Source organism: Dreissena polymorpha, chromosome 4, assembly GCF_020536995.1.
Source record: "Dreissena polymorpha isolate Duluth1 chromosome 4, UMN_Dpol_1.0, whole genome shotgun sequence".
In the NCBI taxonomy this organism is placed as follows: domain Eukaryota; kingdom Metazoa; phylum Mollusca; class Bivalvia; order Myida; family Dreissenidae; genus Dreissena; species Dreissena polymorpha.
This window is the reverse complement of record NC_068358.1, coordinates 52,455,380-52,471,101: the sequence shown is the minus strand read 5'-3', so window position 1 is coordinate 52,471,101 and position 15,722 is coordinate 52,455,380. Positions and strand designations below refer to the sequence as shown.

The 15,722-nt window shown below is 34.0% G+C and overlaps 1 protein-coding gene across 4 annotated transcripts in view; it reads left to right on the top strand.

The window, feature by feature from the left end:
- Positions 1-15,722, top strand: part of LOC127876102 (uncharacterized) — an 85,522-nt gene that overhangs the window by 17,627 nt on the left and 52,173 nt on the right. The window contains exon 1 of one of the 4 annotated variants that reach the window (XM_052421025.1): positions 11,408-11,547. The exons of the other annotated variants lie outside the window; for them this stretch is intronic. The gene's annotated coding sequence lies outside the window, so the exon portion shown is untranslated. Of the gene's footprint in view, positions 1-11,407; positions 11,548-15,722 lie in introns of those variants that run through there. 4 annotated transcript variants of the gene reach the window in all.

Below are 15,722 nucleotides of genomic sequence, written 5' to 3'. Positions count from 1 at the left end.
TTTATTCTCCCAAAAAACAATCCTTGGTTGCAACTGCCGGAAGCAAGATGATACGATCAAAAAAAGGACAGATAAGCCAGCCTGACTCGCGTTTACTCGAAATTCTGCGATAGAGAATGAAGATGGGGGAGTGCAGAATTACATGACCGTGATGTTGTTGAAAGCCTCTTTGTTATTTGTGGATGATTTATTGTGGCATATCATTATATATAGTAACAGATTAATCATGTTCATGTTAAACGGCATTGTTCTTTGTGATTGTGCGTGCAACGATCGCATAATGCATTTGTTTGGTAAACCAGTACCATATACATAGAAATGAATCTTTCAATATGATACGATAAAGGCAATCCATTCATGAGCTTTACACATTAATACCAGTTATGTCATATTATGAACTGGTATTTTTAAACAGTGTATTCCGCGTGTATTATTCGGCCGAGTGCTGTTTTGACATAAGTTGGCCCTTTGGTAGAATGATACATAAACAGAAATCTTTAGGAGCGAATAAAGATTAATATATACATGTTGCAAACCTATGTGAAAATTGCAGACAACATTTATAGGAATAGAATATATAGGTAGCAAATAATTATAATGATTGATACTAAACGAGAAAAAAGAGAAAAACGTAAATGGACCAAATGGCGACAACTTTTTCCGTAAACTATTATCTAACACTACCATTTATACCAAAAAATCTATGTATTTATGTTCAAATAAGTCTTGAAAAATGTAAAGAAAAAAATCTAGGCGCACGCAGACTGTTTCAAAGAAATGTAGCAGAAAAGGTCTGTCTAAAATATTTGGACGGGTAACAACCATGCACATTGAATACTCGAAAATGGAATTTAGGTCTTTAATACCAAACTTGTTAAATGATCAGGTTCTGAACGTAGCTTTACTCAAACTAACAACAACGTGGTAGATTATACTACGAAAAACAACTTTGTATGAACTATAAATATAATCAGACCATGGAATAATACGCAGCATGACAGACGACAGTCCTCAGATGAGTGACGTATCGCGATTGACGAGTGACTTATCGCGACAGACGAGTGACTTATCGCGACAGGTGAGAGACTTATCGCGACAGACGAGTGACTTATCGCGAATGACGAGTGACTTATCGCGACAGACGAGTGACTTATCGCGACAGACGAGTGACTTATCGCGAGTATACGGGGAGCAAGACATCATACAAGAAATCATGTCAAACAAAATGGTCTATTATCCAATTTTAGTAAAATTTACACCTTTTCCCGAAGATGCCCATCCCTCCCCGTCTCAATATCAAGATGTTTTCGTTTACAACAGGCATTTATATAGATCATTTGTCAGATTATTCGGATAATTTTACACGCGATGAAATATGTGTTCGCCTCATGAGACAATTATGTCGCCAATAATTACTTTGTTCAAGCGCAAATGATTAACAAATTTTGGTGTAGTTTGTTTTTAGGAAATAATTACTTCGTAAACTTGTGTGTTGTAGCAAATATTACATTTGATTCAGGAAATGTAAAGTAAATGTTACTAAAGAGGTCACAGCATAACCAAAGCTGAGTAACTGCAATATTTGATTTAAGGTAGAAGCTGACTAGTGGACTCGGGACATTGCGGGTAACATCGACTTCGTTCGTTATGTATCGGTTTATCTCCGTATAATGACGGATATTGTCGAACGACGGTAATGTCAAAAAGTCACATCAATAAAGCATCATACATTCAGAAACTAAAACGTTCAACTTACACTAAATATTTAATTATCCGCCATAACCTCTAAGTGATATGTAATCTCAGTGTACAATTTATTTGCGTTAATGTCACTAAACAAATATTGCGTTTTAGCCTCGTTATTACAGATATATAGAAAAAGCGTTAATTGTTAACACCAATGAAAATGCCAATTATATAATGCGTTTTACTGATTGTAACTTTATGTCAGTTTTGAACAGTTTTTGGCCTGGGGCATAGCTCCAAGGCCATAGTAATGATACCAATATTTTAACCTATCCGATTTGGCTGGCTGCCAAAAACCAAATTCCCAAAACTCCGATTTACCACTTCATTCATGCGCAATAAAAGTAGTTCTACGCAGATCTCAATAACCCGCCTTGTAAATACAGAACATCACTATTTAACATGACAGTGTCATGAAAAGTGTAAAAAATATTATTGACGCAAAATTGCTAAGCATTGGCTACGACATAGTTTTTATTGTTTACATATTCATGCGAGAACAAGTTTCTCACTTGACGGTCTAGGCCGCAAATATACGAGTGTTTACCAAGACAGTAAAAAGAATTTTTTTCTGAGACATTTTTTTGAAGACATTATTTTTGGTATTTATAAACATATTTTAAAACATTGTTATTTTATTTTGCGTTAACAACACAATCCAGAAAAAAAGAAAATGAAAAAACAAACAAACAAATATTCACGATCATTCTCGGAAATAGACGAAGTAACTGAATATGGTATTTCACTGCGCAGATCGAGCGCGCAAATCGAGCGCGATAAGTTCTACGTGAGACAAATTACACAATCTGTTCACCGTTCTTTAACAGGGTAAGTGGATTTTCTTTTGTTTACACATGACAAAGGAAGTATGAGTTTTTTCCTAATCTGTTAATAATGTAATAGAAAGCTATTTTAGGCTATTGAAAGTGATTTATTTGACGCCAACAATAACAGTTTTTTGCTGCCATGCTGGTGTTGTTGTTGTATATCTTCACCGCCTATGTAGACGAACCTCTACCAGATCAGTTGAATTGAACAAAAGGTAATCGTTCCACCACCAGTTTCGTGTAGTCCTCCATCGTCTATGTACGCTGTAGTATATGCACAAATATTGTCTTTTCTTACAGTCTCTGAACTTCTGCACTCAACCGCTAGGGTCAATCCGTATAAATTCGGACCAAGGAAGAAATTCGGACAATGCATCCTAAATGCATTTCACGTCACACTAAATCTAGTCCCATGCCTTCAGTGCCTACAGCGCTTTGATTTTACCTGATCCTGTTTGGCAAACAATACACATTTCCTCAAGTTTGTGTCATATTACTTAAATACTAAAATACATTTTGTGCATATTGGGGATCCATACTTCATAATTAAATGATAATAATGTGTTCATTCCGCGAAATGGACTGATATTAATAAGATAAGGCCATATTGGTTATATTTTTTTTATTTAAATAGAGTCCCGGAACTGAACACCATAGGCCATATTTAAGATTGGTTATATATTATTTATTTTAAAAGAGTCCCGGAACTGAACACCCTATAGGGTATTTTCGTAGTTACAATTAGTCTATCGCAGATGGTCGATTGTTGTCGTTCTATACAGGAATATCTACAGTTGTCTTCAAATATCCGATTCAACAATTCACGATAGTTGTAATATACATTTGGAATCCGGTGACGGATTTTAACGGACAACTCATGACGGTAAGTTTAAATATATAGCAATACACGAACCACGTTTTACTGTTTTACTGTTATGAACTTGCGTATTGACAAATGGTTTTGGTCGCTTGACTTTGAGTGAAATTACATAGTCGCAAAGATGAGTATCTTTATGGGGGCAATTCCGGTGTTCCGAATAATTACTACCTCGTGCAGACCTATAGTTGTTATTATAATCTATACACGTTGTGGGCAGCTTTTCGGACACGGCTTGTGAATACTCCTTTGTTTCGGGCACAGACTACCTGAGAAATGCTCATTGTTATTTTGATTGGCATGTTAGCTATCGCTGATGTATAACTGGTGTGTAGTGTGTATGTGTGATTCAATATATACAGTAATGGGTTACATCGACAGGTTTTTTGGAATAGCTTAGTTCCCAGCAAAGGCAAGTAACAACGTGTTCTAACTTTTTGCACTGTCCACATTTATACATTCTTCCATATATTCTGAATAGATATACTATGTTAGTATTTGTATATATTTATACAAACTATATTATATCCTGACAAATATGTTTAATTCCAATAACGTATGTTATAAGATGGGTGAAAGTGGTGAAATTAAAGCTATTAGAACTTGTATATCCCATAACCTTTTTATGAAGATTAAATGCACCCTAATAACGCTTAAGATAAAGTGTTCACGACATTAATGATAGAAAGTATGGTGAAACAAGTGGATTGTTGACAAATAAGCATATACGTGTTTTTATTTACAAATTTGAAAAAGCAGCATAAGAAAATACAAACTTGTAACATAGAAGTATTCTATTATGTATTATTTATTGATTTTTTTTTGTTTCACGGCAAACATTTTAAGCTCAAGCTTCATTCACAAGAGCATGTACGTTTTTCACATGTGCATATGCCAAAACCATGCGGCAGTTGAGTATATGTTTTGTAAAGTATGACGCTATTCTTATACACTTATCATAAATTACACACAAGCACGAATAACATGCAGTACATATTTATAAACCGAAGCAATTGAGTCCGAATGGTTTATATTGCTCACAAAATCAAATATAATCAGCATTTCATTGTTTTCATAATTAGAATGACAAATATTCGCAAACATGTTTTCATATTTGAAAATGACGGATAGTTCCTGAACCATTCATAGTGAAACAATCAATGAGTTTAAATGGTACCTATAAACACCAGAAATAATTGCTCACAATATCTTAGAATTTAACATGCGTTTTTATAATGAAAAATACAGGATTATTTGTTTAATGTGGAAAAATTGGCACACTTTTTGGTCAGTGTGTGTATTAATAAGCATGTTAAAATGTATGAAATGTTTTGATATATACAATAGAAAGAAGAAAATGTTATATGAAAACGTTTGCGGTCCGTGGGATTCGAACATTGGTCCTCTCTCGTAAATGCGTACGTTCCATCTCTAGACTACGGAGACACGTAGTTTATTGCGTCGCGTATTGAGACCGGAAACATGTTTTAACGAACACCACACGTTCGTAGTGTTATGAATATTAATGAAGATATTTGAATTTTGTTCTGAAATAGTCATGTGCATGTTCATTCAAGATGAAAACATCTTGCAATTTGTATTGATATTATGTGTATATAACGTTACGTAGGTCTAAACATCGCAATATGGTAAAATAAATGTTGCAAAAATGAATGTCAGGTGGACGTTTTGGCATATTGTTTGTCGTTCCAAAGTTTTGAGTGTTCAGATATTCGTAAAGTTTTAAAAGGATTTTCAACAAAACCTATAGTTGTGTTATCGATATCGATCTTTGCTGAAGATAAAGTATTTTGTATACTGTGCTTTATTGTGACCGACGGTCATAGAGTTCATACTTACATACAATGTATTCGGAAGGCAAGTCCTTTCTTAGTAATAAATTATTATCAAAAAGCGTGGGGATATTGTGGTTATCTCCGCCGTCCGTCTGTCCGTCTGTCTGTCCGTCCGTCTGTCCGTCCGTCTGTCTGTCCGTCTGTCTGTCCGTCCTGGCCACTATCTTCTTCTACACTATAAGCAATAGAACCTTGAAACTTACACACATGGTAGCTATGAGCATATGTGCGACCCTGCAATATTTGGAATTTTTATCTGACCCCTGGGTCAAAAGTTATGGGGGTTGGGGCGGGGCCGGGTCAGAGATTTTCACTCATTTTTTATGTTATTTTACATTAACTTCTTCATTTCTGCACCGATTTACTTCAAATTGATACTGAACCTCTCTTATGACAATACGGTCAATCTCAACTATGCATGGTCCCATTTCCAACCCTGGGGCGCCCCGCCCACAGACCACACCCACCGAAAATTGCCTTTTACTATAATTTCTTCATTTCTACACCGATTCACTTCTAATTGACACTGAAATTCTCTCATGACAATACGGTCAATCTCAACTATGCATGGCCCCATTACCAACCTTGAGGCGCCCCACCCACATAGGCCACACCCACCAGAAATTGCCTTTTATTATAACTTCTTCATTCCTACACCGAACTTCTAATCGACACTGAACCTCTCTTATAACAATACTGTCAATCTCAACTATGCCTGGCCCAATTACCAACCCTGGGGCGCCCCGCCCAAATAGGCCACACCCACACCAAATTGCATTTTACTTTAATTTCTTCATTTCTACACCGATTCATTTCTAATTGATACTGAACTATTCTTATGACAATACGGTCAATCTCAACTATGCATAGCCCCATTACCAACCATGGGGCGCCCCGCCCACATAGGCCACACTCACCCAAAATTGCCTTTTACTTAACTTCTTCATTTCTACACCGATTCACTTCTAATTGATACTGAACTACTCTTATGACAATACTGTCAATCTCAACTATGCATGGTCCCATTACCAACCCTGGGGCGCCCCTGGGTCAAACATGCGGCGTGGGGATACGCGTCGGCCTCTGCCGCGCCATTTCTAGTTATATTTAAATTTGAATTGATAGTATCGAATGTAAGAAAATCATGTTGGTACTGAAAAGCAAGACAACCATTATATTAAAAAATTTAGATACTCCATGTTATTGTCACAGTTGCATATTTATTGTATTTGATTTCTTGGACATTTTATGCCACAATGTACCGGTAATTCATGTTTCGGTAATTCAAGTTTCAATTAATGCATTCCTTCAAAAAGTATATCAGCTTAAAAAAACAAGATGTTCAAGAAGAAATTCTGAATGCCTATTTTTTAAGTTTTTGGTTGTATTTCCGGTCGTTAAACTTTCACTTAATGTGTCGTAGATATGCTTTAATCTGCTTGACCACTTGAAAAGAACAAATTCCCTTAACTTCCGTTTAAGTTCTTTTCTCTGCATGTTTTTTTACTATCTGGAGAAATGCGGTAATTTAAAGCAAGTCCCCCAAACCACCACTTAGACTTAACTGCAAGGCGTCGCACTTCAGACGCGACCGTAATTACAGTAATGTAATTATGTCATCAAAGAAATGGGAAAATACTGTTTTTTATAATACGTCTGTGTTTTGTCGGTCTTTGTCATCGCTCATCAATAACGGTGGCATATTATTTAATAGTATTACTATTCGTATTTATAAAAGAAAGGATTTATGTAAGCTTTATTGAACACCTAATTGTAAAACGACGCAATAAATTAAACATAAAGACTTCCTTGATCATAAATTACAACTGTTGAACATTTTTTACTAACTCGGGTCTAATTTATAAGACATTTCATTGGATTTTCATTATCAATATATTTTACAAAAATCTGAAGAGGAACATCACACTATTGAGATGCTATAACAATTTAGAATGACAACCTACTGTATGCTCACAAATATAGATTGACTTATTGTAGAAATAAGTTAATATGCAAGACTTAATAGGTAGTTTTTTCAGATTTATTATTCACTTTATTTTTCTTAAAGTTTGTTGCGAAGATACATACTATTTACTCAATATATCATGTGAAGTCTTGTAAACATAGGCAAAATGTATGTGATATGCATCATACAAAATTGGGCCTTATGTAATATGCGACCTGGACAGCTCTTCCAATGAGACCGAGACAGGGTGGCTGGTGAATTGTCTGCGCGGATTTCCTATTGTCCCATTGTTCATATGACGCGGTTCATATACACTTTAATATCTAGTACTAAGGAGTATTAAGCATACAGACAGAAACGGCAAATGGGACAAAATAACCATAGAAAACAAAGGACGACCGATACAGTTTCCTTAAAAATATTCAGTGGACGGCATTAGGTAATTTATATATATAATAATATATTATTTAAGAATTGAATTGATGTTGTCATCGGTTTGTGTATTGTTTATGTATTCACCGTCGTGACCTTGTGTGTAATCTTCAAAAAGGCCAACGGTTTGCACCACACGATGACGTCTGTTCAAAGTTGCGAATGAAACAGTACAACGGTTACGACTATTAATTATCGCTCGTATGTGCACACGCAGTGGACTTATTCGGATGGGAAACACGGGTCAAATATAATGTGCCTTTGGATATTGACCTTGTATATTTAACCTATGCTACCGACAGTTTGGTCTTCTGGCTGTTGTGATAAATACACTCGAATATGTAGTATTTTAGCATTCGTATCATTTAAAGGGGCCTTTTCACAGATTTTGGCATTTTTTTAACATATTCATTAAATGCTTTATATTGATAAATGTAAACATTGGATCGTAAAAGCTCCAGTAAAAAATCAAGAAAAAAAATTAAAAAAAATGAAAAGAACATTGCCCTGAGCAGGTTTCGAACCAGTGACCCCTGGAGTCCTGCCAGAGTCCTGAAGTAAAAACGCTTTATCCTACTGAGCTATTCCGCCGAGTACACATTCCTGACGTATTTTATACCTTATATAAGCAATCTTCGTAGTTTCACAAAATTTAACGACAAAAACAGAACTCTCCAAATTATTCAATCGTTTCGCGTTGCAACGCTTTATAATTTTTAGGTTTTAAAATCGTCAAAAGATGCATATAATGGCTATATTAGAGCATGGTTAATGTTCAGTATTACTGTTTCCTCACAAATATCATAACTAAAACGAAAACTTACGAATCTGAAACAACTTTTTTCAATTTTGTCAATTTACCAAAGCGTGAAAAGATCCCTTTAATATTACTTTTTGTAAGAGCGTGCTTCATAAACGTGTCGATGTTTCAAATTCCTCGGGGCTTCTCATATTTGAACTTTGTTATGTCGCTTGATAGAAAAGTAGTGCTGGCATGCGAATCTACTTCATAATAATTTATAATATTATAACTTTCTAAATTATATATCGACACTTCAAAATAAATGTCAGTAAACTATTAGTTATACACCGCCATAGGCGGCGGGATATTGTTTTGGCGTTGGCTGTCCGTCCGTCTTTCCGTCCGTCCGTCTTTCCGTCCGTCCGTCCGGCACTTTTGTGTCCGGAGCCATATCTTGGAAGTGCTTAGATGGACTTTTGCCTATTGACATACACGTGGACATATGCCACAAGATATTGAAAAGATAACGTTCTTATTACTTTTTATTTCTCTGTATATCATGAAAGAATACGTTTTTTTAGAGTGGTTTAACAATATGTATTGTTCTTAAATGAAACAGACAATAAAGAACGTTCGCGTGGCTATATGATTTTAGGTCATCATCATTTGTGATCTAATACATTTCCAATTACATCTGAATTGGGATTTCCACATCAGGAATATTGAGTTTCGAACATTCTGTTTCAATTACCGAAGTTGGATTATGTGAGCTGTATTGATCAATGTGCGAAATAGACATGTTTAAGTGTTTGTCTTCGTTACGCCATTGTAGAAATTGTACTTTCATTTTTCTGATTTAAATATCAGTTGGTTATAATGGTCGATAATTTGTATTGAGTTCGTTCTAAGTGTATTATATCCCACTGCGGTCGGTAAGTTTATTAATGCAAAAGTGCATACAAGCGTTTTGATGAATGTGGTGTGATAACACTCAGATGTGCACATTACAACAAATAAAGCGCCATTAATTAATAATTTACTTGTAAAGTTTTTGCTTATACACGTTTATTAAGCATACTAATTTATCTATGTCTTTTAATATTTGTTTTCAAGGTCATACACAACGAAAGCATTAAAATTATTTTGTTTAATAAACACGTAAGGGAGAACTTTAACTTAAATTGCAGACATACAATATAAGGCTACAAAACATGTGCTCATCCTTTCGGTTGCGGGAGGCCTAATTAACGATTTAAAAATGAATGGTCAGATCGAGTTTGATTTGATTTAATTCGAAGAAATATCTTGGAATAACAGAAATCTGAAATATAGCATATAAAATCTTTAACAAAGTAAAATAGATAAACTATTTTTACTTGTGGTCTTCGCAGGAAACAGTCGTTTCTAAAATCTGAATGTACATGTATGATAGGAGTTTTTCTTACATACACGAAAAAAATGGATAATCCATTTTCTATATCAAACTGGCAGCTTTCTAGTATAGTCTAAAACTTATTTCAAAACAAAGTCTATGTTTCGGAAATCCATTTTCAACAAAAAAAAATGAAAGCTAGCTACATTTGATTAAAATGATATATGTTTGTACAGGATCATCTCATAAATAGTTCTCACCAGTGTGTTTCAAATCCGCAAAGAATGTGCATAAGAAAGTCTGTTTTGTATATAAGTGACAACGACGACACACATAGACGACAACATACGACAACGGAAAAAGTCTTACCACAATTTCTGACCCTAAGCACTACGTAAAACATAATTTTGTGCCTACGGTTACTTAAACTTTCGGTTGTCGTAAAACATTACTTTTTGACAATCTCATAACTTAACTAAATTAATAATAGCACATACATAACAAAAATATATCAGAAAATTAATGTGTCAACAAATATTGAAACATATCCATAAACATATTAAGCAAACGTTTCACTTTAACATTCTCAAATAAAGTTAAAATAACTGTTTTATATCTGTACTGTGGCAACAGTATATTTCTTACAGCATACATAACTTATTTAATGCTTTATGGATTGGGTGCACTTTTAAAAAAGTAATTTGATTTGAAAAATAATACGTATTCGTGCTCTATATTATTTCAAGTGCATTAAGGTGTATTTGTTTCTTTTAGTTTTCCCCTGATTCCTAAACATTAATTTGTGTTCGTTAATTTTATGTGATTTACTTGTCCGATGTGATTTACATGCATCAATTGCTGAATATAATGTTTATAATTATTTCATAAAAATATTATAACTGTCAATCAAACATTAGTTATATATGCACGGACTTATTTTCAATACAAGAACATTTGTAAGATTTCCATAAAAAAGTTAATGTGATACATTAATAATTATACTCATAAATTTAAACGCGATTTATGGTAATTCTTTGAAATGTGTGCTTGTAAAACATCGGACACTATCATATATTATTACTTTCGGTCGATTTCAAACCGAAAATAATTTACATCACATTGGATTGTGATTACATTTTCGATATTATGAATGTTTTATATTAGTGTAGGCACATTTTTTATATTTCCAGCGAACTTTATGTTAGTGCGAAAACAAATGTCCACGATTTCGCGTCCAAAATTGACTTAGATGAATGAATAAAGTTAAAAAATTGACCTAAGCATTATACGAATGCCAGACACAACCTTCAGTTTTTAACAGTATCCAATACGTTCAAAATATTATTTTAAAAATCGGTAGAAAATAACAGACAATATAACAACGTTTGTTTCTCCAATTACAAAATGAACCTATTCAAAGCAGAAGCACATAATCACCTCATCCTCAGGCATGCTGTTCAAACAAACATTATCTCATGCCTGTTCACTACCAATGAGTGCTGAGCTAGTTATGATTAAAATCAATACGCATGCAGGGAAGCTCGTTGGACTCAGCTTGTAGATGTTCCTTGTTTTGTTCAGGACATAGACTGACCGACAGAGACATGCCGTATGGCAATGGAGTGTAAACTGTCAAGTGTTGTTTCTGTTGCCGTGGTGTAAATTGTGTCATCTTCAAAGGATGGATTACAATTAAACGGTTTTCGGGATACCTTTATTTTTAGCAAAGGTGAGTAATAACTTGAATAGTTGTTGTTGTTGTAGTAATTTGATTGTTCTGAATAAAGTTCTGATAATCCACTATTCCATGATGTGTTTATGCAGTACATGTTTGTCTGTTATGTATTACAAATACATGTGTTCTATGTTCATGTGCACGTAAATCGTTATATGGAAAACTATTGTGCACGATACTGTATTAAAACGTCACCTATTTATTCAAGTATGTATATCCAAATATCCTATAATGACTTCAGTTATAGTATTATCTCAAGTTACAATTAAGGTATATATTTGTGCATCTAAAGTGAGGTTTTAATTGTATTGTAATAAATAATATGAAATTGCCAATCATTTGAGACTTTGGCAAAATGTTCTACGAATTAGTTTTCGCAATCTAACATACTAAATAAATAACACTTAAAAGAGTTGCAATATTATTTTGTACGATGAAAAATACATAATTCACCTTTGTATAACAGGAAAACAGTAGTCATAGTTTTTGATTGTAAAAGTTTGATGATAATATAGAAAACCTATATTGTAGCTGTGATCGATGTTAGATTAAACTATAAGCTAATTTTTCGTCTACGACTTATCATACTACAATAATTCAGCTCCATAGTGTATGTTTAATATCCTTCGACATTTCAAAGTGAAAGGGAAACCTAAGTTCAGCAGAAAACAGCAGAAAATATTCAATCCAGCCTTACAGAATAGACAGATGATGTACTGCTGTTGTTCTACAACATAGTGGGATTTTCTTTCATAATGCGTGTGGTGTCGTCCTCAGAAAACTGGAGATTTTATATTTTGTACTGGATTAATCAAGTTGACATTATTTCAATAGAATGAGTAAATGTTTAAGATGTTTAGTTATATAGAATTACATATTTCTAAGAACAATATGTATAAAAAATACGAAGTGGTATAGAATTACATATTAAAATTCCGGGATACAAATAGGTAAGCCTTTGCATTGTTTACATGTTTATGGCCGTTAGGAATAGACGACACAATAATAATATGTTTGTATGAAAGTAGTTAGTTGAAAACAAATCACATTAGTGAGACAAACACATTTCGACATAGAGATCGACCACATATAAAGCCTAATTGGTATAGACATGTATAATTGTTAATTCTATTTGATTATGACATGCTCCAAGATGCTGTTCCCATGATTCCAATTTCCAATTCTGTTGTTTGTTTTCTCTATGATGTAATCGCAATCCTTCCCACAACTTTCAGTATTTCGTAAACTGGTTCTCCATAATCAAATTGTATCAATTTCGTTGTTGTTTTTTTTTTTCAAGTGTAAAGTACCCCGAAGCAAATGCTCTAGAGAACTTGCTTAAGCCACAATATGCCTTTATTTTTCTCTGAAAATTATCTGTTATCTTTCTAATTAAGTAGTTTACTCAAATCCAGACCACAGATTCAAAAGGCGCACTGCAGAGACGACAGTAATTACTACCGCCTTATAAAAACGTCAAAAAGATGGGAAAAGGCTGTTATCTACATAGGCATGTGTTAAGTCTAGGCTTATACTATCAAATTTCTCAACAATTTATCTCAGTGTTCGTCAATTTTGCTGTAGTCTTACTGTAATACGACTTTTGATAGTACTAATTCATCAACACGTTGTATGTAAAGTCGAATTTTTCCACCAATACGATTTTTTTTAAGAAACCCTGGCGGATATGTTACTCGGGGACATTGGTTAATATAATTGTCGGTGAAAAAACTTTATCACTGGCATACCTTTAAAGAAATTGGTTAATAAAGTGCTAAATATGGGACAATTCCATGCATCGTCGACTTTAAATAGCCATATTTCAATAAATCCTGAATATTTATAACTAGGATTTTTCTAACATACATGGTAATACCTCGTGTGCATGCACCAAAATATATTTTATTTCAAAAATGCCTTTAAACAATTATAGAATTGGATTAACTTACCCTACCGAAATTCTTTTACATATATCGGCTACATCTTCTAGCATGTCCAACTTCTCACAGCATGTCGGGTTTCCGGGGGTGTTGAATGTGGTCAAATAATTTTGCCGTAAATAATACCAACTCAAATTTGTTTCAATAATGTATGTATAATTTGACCAAAAAACGCACCCATTCCGATATGAAATCAATGTATTATGTTGTTCTTTTTTTAATAGTTTCGGCCTTTTTCCCGTTAAACTTTTGACGACAAATTGTAAGTTCGTTTAATTATAATATGTTTCAATCTATTATGAAAGGTGTATACAAACGATACATTTCAGTTTATAACGAATTTCAAAAGTATAATAGTATGTATAGTATATCAGGAATCCAAGTTTTGACGGCATATGTCCTTTATCAAAATATGAGAGTATTAAAAAAGATCTAATTCCAAAACTATCATTGAGAATAAACGTTAAAGTGCATTATCTTTCTTCGCCGTGCCTAAATCTAGGGAGCTTTGATCGGATATGAAGTGGCACGACGTGTTAGTTAAGCAATATAATATTATGTTACATTAAATATGAACTCGTTCTCTTTTGTTGCTCGTTCTCTTCTCGTTATTTGGTACCGAATGTTAGTAAAAGCTCCTTTTACACTGCATCATCGACATACTAGAGTTTAAAAAAATAGAGCATGTTGTATAAAGTGAATTTTGAATGAAGCAAAATTAAGGATATCATGCTATCTTACAGGGATGAGTAAGATTTATCCACATATCTTTACATTAAGATCCTACATAAGAACGCTCATGCTGGGGGTTTGAGAGGACATGAGGATAATTTTTTCCCCAAATAACAATTCTTGGTTGTAACTGCCTGAAGCAATATGATACTATCAATATATGAGAGACAAGACAGCCTGACTCGCGTTTACTCGAAATTCTGCGATAAAGAAGGGAGATGGGTGAGTGCAGAATTACAGGACCATGATGTTGTTGAAAGCCTCTTTGATATATGTGGATGATTCATTGTGGCATATCACAACGTTGTAACTTATTGATCATGTTCATGTTAAACGGCATTGTTCTTTCGTTATCGTGAATGCAACGATCGCATAATGCATTTGTTCGGTGAACCACTATCAAATGCATAGATATGAATCTTTCAATATGATGCGATCAAGGGAATCCATTCATTGGCTAAACAGCTATGGTAAATGTTCAGTAATACTGTTTCCTCACAAATATCATAACTAAAACGAAAATTTGCGAATCTGAAACAACTTTTTTTCAATTTTATCAATTTACCAAACCGTGAAAAGATCCCTTTAACCGGACTAGTCTTAAATTTTAAAAATATTTGACAATAATAAATCAAATGGCGACAATTATATCTGAAAACTATTATCTGACACTACTATTTATACCAACAGGCTATATGTTAAAATTAACCATGAACTATGTTTAGAAAATAGTTAAAAACCTAGGCGCACGCGGACTGTTTTCAAAGAAATGTAACAGAAAAGGTCTGTCTCAAATATTTGGACGGGTTACAACCATGCACATTCAACACTCAAAAAAGGGATATATGTATTTAATACCATACATGTTAAATGATTATGTTCTGAACGTATATTTACTCAACCTTACAACAACGTGGTAGATTATATTAGGAAAAACAACTTTGTATAAACTATAAATATAAACAGACGATGGAATAAGACGCAGCATAGCAGACGACAGTCCTCAGACGAGTGACGTATCGCGACAGACAAGTGACTTATCGCGACAGACGAGTGACTTATCGCGACAGACGAGTGACTTATCGCGACAGACGAGTGACTTATCGCGAGTATTCGGGGAGCAAGACATCACATAAGAAAACATGTCTCACAATATGTTATATTATCCTATTTTAGTAAAATTTACACCTTTTCCAGAAGAAGCCCATCCCCTCCCCGTCTCAATATCAAGATGTTTTCGTGTACAACAGGCGTTTATATTGATCATTTGTCAGATTATTCAGATAATTTTACACGCGATGAAATATGCGTTCGCCTCATGAGACAATTATGTCGCCAATAATTACTTTGTTCAAGCTCAAATGATCAACGAATCAGAAGAGACGCATTGTATATGGACCTCATAGATTACAAGTATATGTATATCGTGTTGTAGTATTTTTAGGAAATAATTACTTCGTAAACTGGTGTGTTGTAGCGAATATTACATTTGTTTCA